General features: G+C 34.5%; 1 protein-coding gene and 1 pseudogene across 1 annotated transcript in view; both read left to right on the top strand.

Annotated features, from left to right (window-relative positions):
- The window catches only part of TMEFF2 (transmembrane protein with EGF like and two follistatin like domains 2), a 230,036-nt gene that overhangs the window by 132,243 nt on the left and 83,651 nt on the right, over positions 1 to 14,142 (top strand). The window lies entirely within an intron of this gene.
- On the top strand, positions 1,638 to 3,181 carry LOC109452035 (protein DEK; annotated as a pseudogene).

The following is a 14,142-nucleotide window of genomic DNA, read 5'->3' as shown; positions in this document are numbered from 1 at the left end:
ATTTACTTGTTTTGAAGTGGCAATAGCAACCCTGATTATGGACCAGCGTAAACATTATTTATACATTATAACTAGTGATAAGTTTCAGATTTTTACCCAGAAAAGGGGCAGATAATACAGCTGTTAGAAACTGGCCATGATAACACTCCCCCTTTCTCTCATGCTGGTGTGCCATTATCAGCAATATTTCAAAGGGCTACACAAAAGGCAGAGCATTGAGGAACCCCGAAGAGCAAGGGCACTCCTCAGTAAGCCATTTGCTAAACAAGGTAGGATTCATTCCTTAATAAATTGGGAATAGTTAATGGGCTACGTGCCCTTTTCCAAGTGGCAGAGGACAGTTTATTACAAAAAAGCATATTCTTGCTGCAAGAATAGAAATTAGGAGATATTGAGAAAGAGGGAAGAATCACCAAATTAAATGGCAAATAAATATGGCCCATATACCAGTGGGCTTTAATCCCCATTTAGTGGCAATGCTACATATTTTTATTTAGCACTTAAAAATATGATGTCAAGCCTCTTATGTCCCCATCTAATTATATTTTTGATGGTTACATTAAAATGTTATGGCCTTTTTTAATTTTAAAAGTTGTACATGTTTATCATAGAAATTGGAAGACTAGAAATATAAAAAAAAAAACTCTATTGAAATGTCATCCCATCATTCCAAAATAATTACTGTAAATTTGGAGGTATATTTTCCTCCCGTGCGTGTGTATGTATGTATGTATTTCTAATGAGTCTAATATTTTACACACCAACAAAGCCTCACTCAAAAATTTTACTTAACCTTGAGGCTAAGTTAGGAGAATGTTATGAATGCTAAACAAATTTATGAATAATATATTTATATTTGAACATAATTTCTGTGGCCCAAATTCTAATTATTCTTTCAAATTTTTTTTTCCATTTCACAAGAGAATGAATTTGAGGGTACTGTCCTCACATTTGTGATCTAAAAAGTTTACCAAAACCTAAGTCTTCTCTAAGTCTACATTAGACTTTTTTTTTATTAACACCAAGAGACTAGACATTATATGTACTGAAAACATTTCCATTGTCTGTTTCCAGAGCATTCATAATAAGTAGCTTTCTGAGGTATAAGCATTATTTACTGAGAAACTGTCCTCCCAAAGGTGTTTTAAATTGGGTAGAAACTATTTCTGGTCTTCAGTGGTTTACTTCCAAATACTCATATATTGTATGTGTTGGTTCATCTAAACAACAAATCAGCAAGCCATCCTCAGCAGCTCACATCCATCTGTTCCAGATACATTCCCCTAACAGGATGTATAATATCTAGTACATGACTGAACAAATTGTAAGATTATATGCAACACCACTCGAAAAACCAATACTGCTGAAGATCTATATGTTTGTTTAAGTAAAAAACAAAAACAAAACAAATATCCGTTTTGTTTAGTCCCCACAATGCAAAGTAACATTGGGTCCATTCATCCCTTCATCATTAAGCTATGAATGAAACAAGAAATCTGGACAATGCCCTTGGGAAGGGTGATCTTCCAAGGTTGTTTATAACAGCTCTTTTTTATTCGTTGCAGTCTTTTCCAAGTCTTTGACATAACAATTGACTCTGTTCTCTGCCCTCATCCTAAAATGAGCTTTCTATAATTAAAATAGTATTATCCAGGGTAATAAAAGGAATGCTAGGTCTGAACTAGCCATAAGTGCCTAGAATTAGCAGATATTAAGAGATGTATATTGGGGAGACATGCATAACAATTGGGGGAAAAGCAAAAGTAAGAAAAAAAAAAAAATAGCTTCACAAATCTTGTTGATTCTGGGGAGCCAAGAGCTTAGTGCAAGCATCACTCCAGCATTCCAGACAGCAGACAGTGGGCCCTGTGCACCTTGTCTTCATGGCCTGTGGCTGCCTGAGGCCTCTATGTGCCCACACGTGCCAGGCCCATGGCAGCTGGGACCCACCAGCGTCCACAGCATATCCTCCTCGGGCCCTGCTGCCCAGAGAGAGGGAATCCCCAACCAGCCCACATGCAAAAAAGAACCCAAAATTCCTAGCCAGAAAGAGAAAAGTAAAGAGGATAACAAGGAGGACAGAGAGACTGAGGGAGAGAGAAGAAGAGGAGGGAGAAAAAGAAGAGTCTCCTGGTGGAAGGCAAGAGAGAAAAGGGAAAAAGTAGAGAGGTTGACAATGCAAATCTCTTCTTTACAAAGAAAGCCATTTACCATTGCACAAGGAAAGGGGCAGAAACTTTGTGAAATTAAAAGGATACATTTCTTTCTGAGTAAGAAGAAAATGGATGAACTCAGAAATCTACATAAACTACTTGACAACAGACCACTCACAGTGTCCCCATTAAAGAAGAATCTGGGCCAGTTCAGTGGCTTTCCATTTGTAAAAGAAAGTACCCAGTACAAAAAGAAGGAAGAAATGTTCACAAATTTTAGAAATGCCATGTTAAAGAGCATCTGTGAGGTTCTTGATTGGGAGTAATCAAACAGTGATCTGATGAAGATAATCTTGAACTTCTTAAGTATCCAAAGGCTTCTGGCAAACCATTGCCAAACTCTGAAAAAACACTTCTAGCAAAGGCAATAAAAAGGAATGGGACAGTTCTGAAATGGCAAAGAAAGCTAAGCAAACCAAGTGTCCTGAGATTCTGTCAGATGAATTGAGCAGTGATGAAGATGAAAAGAAAAACAAGGAAGAGACTTCAGAAGAAAAAAATAAAGAAAATGAAGAGGAGCCACCAAAAAAGAAAAATAAAAGCTTTCTAAAAGATAAAAACCTACACAGAAAGCCACTTCTGAAAGTAAAAAAAAAATCTGTTAAAAGTGCTAATACGAAGAAAGCTATAGCAGCACCATCAAGAAGAATCAAAACAGTTAAAAAAAAAAAAAAAAAGGAAGAAAGTGAATCTGATGATAGTTAAGATGATGAACCTTTAATTTAAAAATTGAAACTTCCTACCGGTGAAGAATTAAAGGAAACAGTAAAGAAATGATTGGCCAGTGCTAACTTGGAGGAAGTTACAATGGCACAGATTTGTAAAAATATACATGAAAATTATCCTGCTTCTGATTCAACTGAAGGAAAGGTTTTATAAAAACAACTGTTAAAGAGCTAATTTCTTGAGATAGAAGACAGAAACAGATGACTTGTTCCATGGATTTCAACATCTGATTTACACCATTAAACCAGAAAAGAGAATGTATTTCGTTTCCTAAAACCTTGCAAGCATTGTTGGTAGAACTTACTGCTGACGTTTTTATTGTGGTGTAAATTTGAGTTAGCCATTTTAAATTGCATTTCTGTGCAGTTTTTAGTATAAAATTTTGCATGGCAGTAATTGTTCCTTGCTTTTATAGTTGTATTTTGGATTTCTTTATATAAGGTCATAGATTCTTGAACTGTTGTGATTTTTAGTACACTTAATATTAACTTGTTTAAGACATACTTTTAATCGATTAGAACAGAAACTATTGTAACTGCCATTTATACATGCAGAGATTATTGCAATATTTAGTACATGAAATATTTTGAATACATATCTCTCTGTCAGTGTAAAAACTCAGTGACAGTGTGTTCATCATGTTAAGAATATACAATCTTCAGCTGTCCAAATGACTAAATTGGAACTTTTCTCCTGCATGTGTATATGTGTCAAATTGTCAGCATGACAAAAGTGAGATGTTAGTTTTGTATTTTTAATAACAAATTTGTTGTATATAAAGTGTTTTTTTTATTTCTTTTGTGCAGATCAATTTTTAAACTCATAGGTAGATATCTTTACATTTATAAACTATGAAATGTCAGTGTTCAGCCAGATGGTATCACGAAGCAGTGAAAGTCAGAATTCAGTGAAGAAAACACTGAAGGAACAGATAGTTCTCTGCTTTGTCTTGAAATTATCATCAATTTGTAGTTTTACTGTTAACTCTGCAACAGTGTCTATAGATACATTTTATATTAAGGATAGACTAAAATCAACACATCAAAAGTTGAAAAAAATTCAGAAGAGTGGGATTAGGTACAAGCACATTTGGTTTATAATAAATGACTGATTTTTATTAACTGCTTTTGCCCATGTAAAATGCTGATATTTACAGGGAACCTGGCCACCTTTATAAGTACGCCAAAAAGTACCAGGAATAATGCCAGATATAATGTGTAGGCAATAGTGGGTATCTCTGACAAAGTATTTCTCAAAAGTGATAATGGACTTATTTTTAACATTTGTGGAATTAGAGCTGTTGGGTTTTAAATTTTGGCCAATCAGAATTCTGGGTTATCAACATGTGGACCACCCCTGAATGATACTAATTTGTCTTTTAAATTGACTGTTTAATCAATTTGTTAAATAATCTAAATTTTAAAGTAAAAACTGCTGCTTATGAGAGAATTAGGCCTTTCATAATCCAACTGAGTGTTTAAAATAAAAATATACTTTCATCATAGAACAGAAATATATAAAAATACATTGATTGTTAATAGGTATTTTCAGTTTTAACATGTTTCTTGATAAAATTGTTAAGATGTTAGAGAAAGGTACACTTAATACAAATGAATGGAATAAATTAAATGAGACTTAAGAATTGGCCTTTAATTTTAAATATTTAATTTGTTCTGGTAAACCTTTTCATAAAAATAATAAATCAAAAAATATTAGCTTCACATTAGCAACAATTAACGATGTATTTAGAGATATCTACATAAATGTGGTAATCTAAGACATTCACATATAGCATCAAATTATCAATTATGACAATTAAATAAAAATAATGTTTTTAATGAAAGTATACAGTTTAGTTTCATTTGAATATGTTTTCTCTTCTGTAGCAAATGTATTGATTAGAGAAAAATAAACTGCAAGAAGCTGTCTGCAATGCAGCGACATTAGACAGTCAGACTTAAGGAAAAAAAAATTAAAAAAAAAACCCTGTATCAATCAATATATCAGTATCTAACATTTTTGTGCAAAGTTATTACATGCTTAGGGAATATATTATGGAATATTGAATTCGTAAGTCTTTTAACAATTGTCTTTTTGTAATTATGTTGGAGGAAGTATTTCCCTTTTGAATCATACATGGCATGATGGGACAGTCAAATGAAAAGGAAAATCTTCTAACATATTGAAAACCTTATACTTTTCAGACTACTTTCTTCTCTCTTGTGGTCCTCTGATATCTCTATAATGTAGGTAGATTAGGTAATGTTATCATCATTTTACAAATAAATATATGAAATCCCTGAAAGCTTAAGGGTGATCAACATGTAGCAAAAGGAAGGGCTCAAGTGACTCATGCCACTATCTCATCAAAGCTACCAAAGAGAGATTTAAAAAAGAGAGAGAGGAAAGAGCTGGCATGACACAGTAGAAAGACTACTAAACTGCCAGTTCAGAGAACTGAATTCTCATCTTGGATAAATCACATTTCTTTTGGCCTCTGTTTTTTTTTTTTTTGTTTTTTTGTTTTGTTTTTTTTTTTCATAGATTAGATTACATAGATAGATGATAGATCTACAGCCATATTGTAATATAATTCACACAAAACTCATTCATTTAAAGTATCCAATTTAATGCTTTTAATATATGCACCAAGTTGTGCAACCATCAACACAATCAATCTTGAAATATTTTCATCACCCCTTAAAAAAACTTGTAGCATTAGTAACCCCTCTTCATTTCTCCCGAAGTTTCCCCTCCTGCATCTGTAGGCAACAACTCATCTACTTTATATCTCTATAGATTTTCCTATTCTGATATTTTATATAAATGGAATCATTCAATATATGGTACTTTGTGACTGGTCTTGTTTCACTTAGCATGATGTTTTCAAGGTCCATGTTCATTGTAGCATGTATCAGTATTTTGTTCTTTCGATTGATGGAAAATATTTCATTGTATAGATAGATATACAACATTTTGTTTATTCATTTATCAGTTGATGAACATTTGGGTTGTTTCCAATTTTTGGCTATTCATATAATGCTGTTACAAACATTTGTGTACAAATGTGTATGTGTATGTGTGTTTACAAGTTTTAGTCTAGGCATATGTTTTCACTTTTCAGGGATATGTACCTAGATGTGGAATTGCTAGCTCAAATGGTAATCTTATAATTAACTTTTTAAACAACTGCCAGACTGCTTTCCAAAGTGGCTACACCATTATATATTTCCTTAAGTAGTGTGTGAGGATCCAAACTTCTCCATATACTTGCTAATACTTGTCATTACCATCTTTTTGAGAATTATAATCCAAGTAGGTGTAAAGTGGTATCTAATTGTGGTTTTGATTTGCATTTCCCAGATAGCTACTGATGTTGAGTCTCTTTTCATGTGCTTGTTGATCATTTGGGTATCTTCTTTGGAGAAAGAAGATACCCAAATTTTTATTGAGTTATTTACCTATTTATTATTGAGTTGTAAGAACATTTTTATAACATATTATAGGTATATCCTTTTACCAAATATATATGATGTGCAAATATTTTCTCTATCCTGTGGAGTTGTATTTTCCTTTTTGTGATTTTCACTTTTAAAGCACAAAAATTTTGAATTTTGATGAATTCCAGTTTGTTTGTCTTTTCATTTTTCACTTGTGTTTTTGGTGTCATATCTAGGAAGTCTTTGCTTAACTCAGGATCACAAGATTTACCCCTATCTTTTCTCCTAAATGGCTTTAGCTCTTGTATTTTGGCCTCTGATTCATTTTGAGTTTATTTTTGTGTATGGAGGGAAGAATGAGTCCTAAATTAGTTTTGCATGTAGATATCCAGTTGTTTCAATACCATTTGTGAAAAAGGCAATTCTTTTTTCATTGAACTTTTCTTGGCAACTTTGTAAAAAAATCAATTGATCCTATATATGAGGGTTTATTTTTTGAACTCTCATTTATTTCATTGATGTATATACCTATCCTTATGCCAGAACTAACTACATTTTTCTCATAGATAAAATATAGGAAATAGGGTGATGGTCTAGATGATTTCCATGGTTCCTTTGAATTTAAACATCATCTAAGATAGGAGCAAAATTACTTTGAGCTATAAAGACCTACTTCACAAGTATCCCGTGATCACAGTGGTATTGTTCCTGTTTCCCTTTGGCCTAAAGTTTCCACTAAGTCATTTTTATTTAGAAAAGTTGGTCTACTGTGTCCAGAGGGTAGCATTTACAATTCTATATTTTAACCCTGATATAGAAATTAATATAAATAAGTTTTCATATTGACTAGTCATCTGTTTAGAAAGCAAGGAAATGGGATGTTCTTTAAAGGATTTGAAGCAAGAGTGTGAAAAGTAAAAATACAATGAAGCTATTTAAATAAGAGAAAAAAAATTGAAGGGTTGAATAATAAAAGTGTTGAGGAGAAGAAAGAAGGAAAAAGATAGGATAGAAAAAAAATAATTGTAAAAAAATATCAAATTAAGAGAAGCTGCTACAATTAATCAAAAATGCTAACTGTAAGTATCCTGGAATTCAAGGAAAGAAATAAAAGAAGTAATTCTTGTGGTGTAATTTCCCATGAAGACATACAGATGGCCAATAGATACATGAAAAGATGCTCAACTTAGCTAGCTATAAGAGAAATGCAAATCAAAACCACAATGAGATACCACCAATTAGAATGGTTGTTATTGACAAGACAAGAACTAACAAGTGTTAGAGGGGATGTGGAGAAAAAGGCACCCTCACACACTGCTGGTGGGAATATCAATTGGTACAGCCATTATGGAAAACAATATGGAGATTCAACAAAAATATTAAGACTAGAATTACCATATGACCCAGCAATCCCTCTTCTGGGTATCTACCCAAAAACTTTGAAAACATTTATTTGTAAAGATATATGTACCCCTATGTTAACTGCAGCATTATTCATAATAGACAAGACATGGAAACAGCTGAAGTGTCCTTTGATGGATGATTGGATAAAGAAGATGTAAGACATAGCTACAGTGACATATTACTGAGCCATAAAAAATGATGATATATTGCCATTTGCGACAACATGGATGGATCTTGAGACTATCATGTTAAGTGAAATAAGTCAGACAGAAAAGGACAAGAAACATACAATTTCACTCATATGTGGGATATAAAACAGAAAGCACTAAATGAACCAAACCAAACAAACAAACTCATAAACACAGACAACAGTATGGTGGTTACCAGATGAAGGGCGGTAGGGGGAGGATGTAAGGGGTAAAGGGGTTCAAATATATGATGACAGAAGGAGACACGCCTTTGGCTGGTGAGCACACAATGCAATATACAGAAGACGTATTATAGAATTGTACATCTGAAACTTACACAATGTTATTAACCAATGGTACCCTAATAAATTAATATAAAAAAGAAAAAACAACTAGTTCATCAGGAGACACTTTAGTAAGTTCTGAACGCCACCCAAATTTATACTGTATGCCTTTAATAACATTTTGAATGAAATAAAAGACAACATCCTTAGTAACTAGCTTATAAATTATATAAAATTATTTATATTGGATCTTAATCTAATATATTAATGATAAAATTCTAAAGTTGAAAATTATGTCTCTGTAGAGGTGATTCTCTGTAAGACCTGTATAATGATATCCAGATATGTTGTTGCTTTATTTGACTAAGTACAGGGTTAAAACAAGAGGAATCAAAGGCAAATGTATTTTAGTCTTTTTCTATTAATTATAGTTATCTCAACCAGAAATTAGGCAGAACCCCTAAAATATTTCATATGGGTCTTTAGGATTATAATTCCCTTGTACAGATCACAAAACTAAGCAGTTGTTGAAAGATAATTTGTTCATGCAGCAGAGTAAGGAAGAGTGCCAGTGATCTTGAGATGGTCCTAGAACATAAGAGATGTGGTTCTTATACAAGTTTGTGAAAAATGGGAAAACATTGTTCAGATTTTTATGACAAATATGCTTGTTTTGTTTGTAATTAGTTAAATGATTAAAAAATAGAAATGAGAAGCAAAGAGAAAATATGCAAAGTAATAGATTTTAACGTAGGGCTTAACGATTATATTTTTGGATTTAGAATACAAAATGTAACTGAGATATATGTATATCTACTATCAATTCTGTTCTTTCTATTTTGACTCAGATAATCAATAAGTAACCAATATTTTGGTACATATATTTGACTATATATTTTTTAATGTTCATAATGGGATTTATAGTCCTATATTAGTATAATCAAGCTTCTGGAAGTTTTAATCCACTTATTCATCTATTGTATCTTTTTCCCCCAATTTTTGTTTGTCCCAACTCGAAGTACAGTTTCAAATTTGTTTAGTCATTTATTTTAAATTTTTTTTAAATTTATTTTTCAGTTAGAGTTGACATATTAGTTTTAGGTGTACAACATAGTGAATAGACATTTATATACCTTACGAAGTGATCACCCTGATAAATCTAATGCCCATCTAGTACCCACCATCCTTAGTTATTACAATGTTATTTACTATATTCCGTAGGCTGTGACTATATTAATAACTGGCAATTTGTACTTCTTAATTTCTTTCACCTTTTTCCCCCATCCCTCCAACCATCCTCCCATCTGGCGATGATCAATTTGTTCTCTGTTTCTGTGAGTTTGTTTCTGTTTTGTTTGAATTAGAGGGGAAAAAATCTTAGCATTAGTCACAGAACAACACATAGTAATAAAATAGAGTGCACGAGGGCAGTAGGCCTGCAATTTTTAAAAAAAATGTAATTTAGTTTAATTCCAATTTTGCTGCCTAGAACATTGGCTAGAAGGGTTGATGTAGAACATTGTAGATATTAAAAACTGTAGCGTACACAGTTGCTAGTCAGGGAGAATTTCTTTTTAATAGGAAATAAGACAATACCATGGACACAACAAGTATCTTAAGTATAGAAAAGGTCAGTGTCCACATGAACTGGGATGATTGAGTCTGAAAGTTTTGAGAGAATAATTTTAAAATAACAACTAAGCTATAGTGAGCACTAACTTTGTGCCCTACACTCCTGTAAGGGCTTTGCATTAATTAACTTATTTAACCTTTGCAAGAAAACTACAAGTTAGGTACTATTACTATTTCAGTTTTAAATATCATGAAAATTGATGCACAAAGGTGTTCAGTAACTTGTCTTAGTTTTCTTAGCCATTAAGGGTCAAGTTCAGATTTGAACCCAGAGGTCACACTTTTGCCTATTTGGTGAACATTGTGCTCCAGAAAACTAGGGGCACAGTGGAGAATTTGCAAGACTTGGAAGAGTTTTGCTGGTGTAAAGAAGGGAGAGAAATTTCCTTGGGAAAACAGAGAAAGAAATGTGTGTTTATATAGCATGCAAGTCAAGTGCCTCATCTATAGAAGTCAAGTGCACCATCTCTTTAAATTCTTTACAACAGTTCAGTGAGTTAGATATTATTTTCTTCCCTTTATTTATAGAAAGAAACTAAGTTTTGGGGAGGTAAATACTAGTAACATGCCAAATGTAATGTTGCTAGGTAGGTAGTTCTTGAATTCAATTTCAGATTTTTCTAAAATATTTTCAATATTCATGTTCTTTTCATTGTGTAATGCTAGAGGGTAGATGTCAAGGTAGAATTAAGGTAGAGTTAAAGAAGCTGTACTGTCAGAGGAAAGAGTAGCTTATGACTGAGAATATATATAGTACCTGAAGAGTTGGAATAGTACCTATAGCGAAATGATGGAAGACATGATTGTCAAGTGTATTAGTTTGGGTAAGTATCACTAAATGTTATAACAGAGAAATGCCAAATTATCAGAAGTATCACACACACACACACACACACACACACACACAAACACACCGCACACACACATTTAATTCCTGCTCTCCTCACAGTTTAAGGCAAATGTTCCTAATAAGGCAGTTGTACACATGATCTTTTAGGAACCGTGTTTTTTTCCCTATCATGGACCTGCCTGCCCTTCTGTAAGTCACTGAAGTCCTATTCATTATTTAATAGAAGGTAAAAGGAAAGAAAAGAGAAGAGACGAGACGAGACGAAAAGAAGAAAAGAAAAGAAAAGAAAAGAAAAGAAAAGAAAAGAAAAGAAAAGAAAAGAAAAGAAAAGAAAAGAAAAGACCATATATGGGAGTTTTTATTGGCCAGTCTTGGGACGGGCATTCCTCACTTCCTCATATATCACTCTGGCCAGAACATTTGTTACATGGTAAGGAGAAAGAAACCAGTAATGAAGTTTGACAATTGTCCCTGAAAGAAAGAGACATTGGAGTCAGGGAAGCTGTACAGTAGCAATAGATATGTGTTTAGTGCATATGATGGGTCATGTTCTATCTGTGCCCTGGCAATAGTGTATAACACAGACAAAACTCACACCTGTAAAGGTCTTATATCCTGAGGAAGTTCCAGTCCAAGAGGGTGACATAGACATCCTAAGAAAGAACAGACATGGAGATTGGTCATCAAGAAATAAACAAGTAAAAAGAAAGGGAAGGAGGAAGAAAGATGATTTAAGACACGTTTTTAAAAAAGAAAACAGGAGTTCTGAAAAGCAGGATCCTGGGAGACGGTGATGCTATTTAAGATGCGTATTTAGGGAACACCTCTCTTAGGATTGTCATTTGAATCCAATAACAAGAAAGAGCTAGCCTCACAAATATCTGTAGAAACAGAATTCTGAGCAAAGAAAATCTCTGGTCCAAAGGCACAGAATGCAGAAGGGCTTGGTATGCTGAAGGAATTGACAGAAGATTCATGTGGCTGGAGCCTAGAAAATAAGAAAGAAGGTCTTAGGTGAAATTTAGAAGGGGCCTAACCATGAAAGTTCTTATGGGCCTTAATGAAGAGTATTGATTTCATTCTAAGTATGCTGAGAAGCTTTCAGATGTTTTCATCTGGTAGTGAAATAATTTAGTCTTCCCCACTCTCACTTCCTCCTGAAGCCTTACTAGACCACTCCAGAACATCATTATTGATGCCTTCTCCCATATCCCAGAGCATTTTTCCTTGTTTCAATTATATTAGCACCTAGTTACCTTGAAATGGGGATACGTGATTTCCTCAACTGCAATGTTACCTCCTGGAGAACAGAAACTTATATTTAATTTGCATCTCCCTCAATAACAAGCAGTTCCAAGAAAGCACTTAGGTCCTGAGTAAGTGCGTGGACAAATGAATGATGAATAAATAAAATGGAGGAAGGAATGAAAAATAGTTAAAGGAATAGAGAGCAATATCCTCTTATATTTAGAGTCTGCAATATGTTTTCCACTTTTGCTATGTCATTTGAGCCATGCAAGCACAGTGGGTGCATGGGGAAGAGTTCGGTAACCACTCAATTATGAGAAGCAAGAGATTAGAAAAAGAGGCAAAGAGAAATAAAGATTTTTGAGGCTGAGTGCTGGGAAGAATAATGGAACAACTTTGGAAACAGGGATCAGGAGGTAGAGTCAATTTGGAGTAGGGGAGGGAGACGGTGAGAGAAAGCTATGTTCTGATTCAGCTGATAAAAGGCAGAACCAAGCGAAATACCCAGTAGGCAAGTAATTAAAGGTTAAGTTGTGTGGTGCAGACAGAAAGAGCTGCAGGAGTTCAGAGAAATCTAATAAAGAAAATGGATTTGGGGCTAAGGAATGAAATAGACACTGGCCTAGCCAAAAGTTAGACTGTTGGGGAAAAGGACACAAAATATTTACTGAAAATAATGTGATTCAGAAATAAAGGAAAATAGAAAGATATCAGGATGTATTAAGAGGCAAGAAATTGGAAATAGACCAAAGGTGGGAGGGAACATAGGAACTGCTATCCTCCACTTGTTTAATTAAAAGATAAAATCACTGCCCTGCTGCTCACTGAATACTTCTATTTTCCACCTCCAGAGTAGGAGAAATAGGACTGTATCACAGGATTGTACTTCTTGGTTCCCTTGAGGTTGAAGAACCTCAGGTGTCTAGTTCAAGACCTTGACCCATGGCTGAGTTTCTGATTGTCACTGCAAGTCTCTGTCGAGTTCTTTCCTCTTTCTGGTATAGTAACCTGCAGTGTTCAAGTTAAGTGACTGCTTCATCATCCTGGGTCTTTGGGTGACAGGTAACATGAATAAGAAATAGATCTTTGTTGTTTTAAGCCCCTGTGATGCTGAAGTTGTTTGTTACTGCAGCATAACACCTTATCCTGACTGATGAACTCAACATCAATGAGGAAAGGTAAATGTGAGTGAGATAGACTCCTGAGATAGGAAACAGTGGAGAAATTGAGAGTCATTAAAGAAAGCAGAGAAAAAAGTCGGTAAATGGAACTGACTGCTATGGCCTGAATATATACCCTCCCACACACAAATTCATATGTTGAAAACATATTGTGGTATTAGGATGTGGGCCTTTGGGAGGAGGTCTTAAGGGGAGAGTCCTCATGAATGTGGTTAGTGTCTTTATAAAAGAGAGCTGAGAGAGCCAGCACACCGCTTCCACCACGTGACTTTATAGCAAAATGAGAGCCATCTATGAGGAAACAGGCACTCACCAGACACCAAACGGGCTGGCGCCATGATCTTGGTCTCCCTAGCCCCCACAACTGTGAAAAATAAATTTCTGTTGTTTAAAAGCCACCCATACCATAAATACCAAACTTATGGCAATTGTGTTGTAGCAGTCCCAATGGACTAAGATTCTCTCCAAAGGTGTTGCAGTGGGGTAACCCTGGAAACATAACCACAGATGTGTTCACCTCCCCATTCAGGCTCCACACAGAGATAACTAGGAGAGGCCACCTCCTTCAGGGAAACTGGTGAACTCTTCCGACTGGCGGGCTGTGTCACTCTCCCTGCCTCCTCCTCAAAGCTAACATAAATTAGGTTGACTTGCCTGAGCATCAGGAAGTTGCGAGAACAGGTAGAGGTGCTTCCAGATCTCCAGCATCACACTGCCTATGACAAAGGAGAAAAAAGAACCAGTTAATCAGAACCAAAAGCATAAAGTAGGACAACAGTTTATAAACAGGGATAGCAAAACGCTTGATTGGCTTTTGACGAGAAGGATATATTTAGGAAGATAAATCCAAGCTTACAAGAATAAAGCAGAAATTGATTTTCCATGTGAGGCCTACAAATCTAGAGACTAGTAAAAAGAAAAGAGAACAAAAAAGAGGTAAATCCATTTTTGTTCCTACAATGTGCAACATTATTAG

Source organism: Rhinolophus sinicus, linkage group LG01 (genome assembly GCF_036562045.2).
Source record: "Rhinolophus sinicus isolate RSC01 linkage group LG01, ASM3656204v1, whole genome shotgun sequence".
Lineage (NCBI taxonomy): Eukaryota > Metazoa > Chordata > Mammalia > Chiroptera > Rhinolophidae > Rhinolophus > Rhinolophus sinicus.
Note: the sequence above shows the minus strand (reverse complement) of the source record. Positions and strands in the feature narration are given on the sequence as shown.